Source organism: Cyprinodon variegatus, unplaced genomic scaffold (assembly GCF_000732505.1).
Source record: "Cyprinodon variegatus isolate N-32 unplaced genomic scaffold, C_variegatus-1.0 Scaffold1575, whole genome shotgun sequence".
In the NCBI taxonomy this organism is placed as follows: Eukaryota; Metazoa; Chordata; class Actinopteri; order Cyprinodontiformes; family Cyprinodontidae; genus Cyprinodon; species Cyprinodon variegatus.
Window position 1 is genome coordinate 22607 of NW_015152028.1, and position 2110 is coordinate 24716.

Sequence of the window (2110 nt, forward strand, 5' to 3'; positions counted from 1 at the left end):
AATAGCTTTTCATACTAGTTATTTATGTAGAAATTAGAGTTGAGGGTTTGGGTTTGTGAATCAGACCCCAGTACAGCTGGTGTAAAACGCTGATTGATCCAGCCTGACAGGAGGTTACAATCCTTTTCTTTTGTTTAAATCCTTAGCTTGTTTTATTAAAGCCAAACGGTAAGAAGCACAATCAGGTTCATTTCAGATGTGTTTGTTTCTGTGACCTTGAAGGAAATTCAAAGTCAATGAAACCAATAAAAAAATTAAATTAGATAATTCAGCTTCTATCGATTAATTGAGTTATGTCTGGTCTACTCTCCTTCAGCCATTTTGTGGTCTGAATTAAAAACATCCAACTGCAACGTTTCAGCTTTTATCCATTTATACCAGGATCACTGATGGTTGTGATGATAAACATACAGCTTCCTTGCATCTATAATTGGGTAGAAACTACCACCTTTATGCCACTTCCTGAATAGAGGCGTGTCTCAGGATATCATGTAAGTGCAACACGGAGTTAAATTTAAATTCAGTTAGAAATATTTCTTTCATTTAATCAGCCTTAGATTTCAGACATAGATTGTAATTATACAGAATCAATTTGTAACTGATTTATACATAATTACAACATCCCAACAAAGATGCTTTAAATATAACTAACCAACCTGCAATATTTATATAGTGACAAGATAATTTATACTGTAATTACTGCATGTAAAACCAGTTCCTGAAACAGCCAGACATGGTTGTTAGAGGTTGTGTGACGGCCTGAGTACACTTAATTAAATATTGTTATACCTCACCCACACGCCTCCGACGCCTTTTATTTAAGACATCCACTGCTCTCTATTTATTCACTGGATTGCTGATTGCCCAAAAGAAGTGAAGCCATTGTCCGCCATTCTGGTACTCCCCACCCCCACAGAGACGCGGAGTCAAAATGCCTAAAAAAACAATCAGTTTACCGGCTGTGGGAAGTCGTTTCACAAGTAATTTCACTCTCAGTGGATGAACTAACCAAGAAAATATTGGTTAGTTGCTGTCGTGGATGATGCCGTTGTTCCTTTAGTGTTTGTTGCATTTCTCAAAAAGGTATGTGCTGAAATATATTGCATGTTATTTTGTGGGGGAAAAAAAAACTCAAGCATTTGACCTATATGTCATGTGTAATAATTACATGTATATTACATGTACTGTACTGTACATCATCAATTTAGCACTTTTAGCACACCTTTATTATTATGCTGCAGTATCACATTAATTTCATTGAGATGGATTTGTATAATATAATATTTTACATGATTTATAGACTTAATGTGCCTATTTTTTTATAAGTTAAAGTAATCTACAGATGCTATAATTCCCCCTGAAAATGAGAACATCATCATTGTTCGATTTTGTGGCGCACGTATTGCTTACATTGCAACTACGGAGTACCAACATGGCGGCCAGTGGCTTCACTTCAACGCCGTGCTACCAAGGGGCACCAGTAATCCAGTGAATAAATAGACAGTGGTTACATCCAGCAACAGGGGAGGGAGCTGAAGTGTTTCTGGTTAGAACGCTGACAGTTGGGAAGAATGTGTCAGTGAAGAGAAACAGCTGATGGCTCCTCTGCTTTTCAGGAGAAACCTCTTCTTCATGCATCTAGATGGAGCTGCAATGTCTTACTAGCCCTGGTCCTGTGAGTCTAGGGTTGCCAACTTCCTGGAAAAATAAAAGGGACACCTCATGTGAGCCAGCTGACCCGATTGCCTTTACCCCTCCTGGGGTGATTTTTTTTTAGCCCCCCTTTGTGTGTTAAATGTTTTTTTTTTTAACTATTTGATTCAAATCTGCATTGAATTAGATGCCTATTTGTGAGTGACATGAACACATGGAAAACAAATTATTATCCAGCAATTTACTTTTATACAAAATAACAAACTTTGCTGAATAAAATAAGTATCTTAAACATAAGCCTGTCCTGCTTAACTCCAAACTGTAAACTTGTGAGCATATTTGTGTCATGAATGCAATGATTGTAGGCTAGAGATGTAAAACACAACAAAAAATCATTAGCTCAATGCTACATTATGTGGCGATAGCCTACTTTTTCCACTTGTATTTTCAGAGCTCT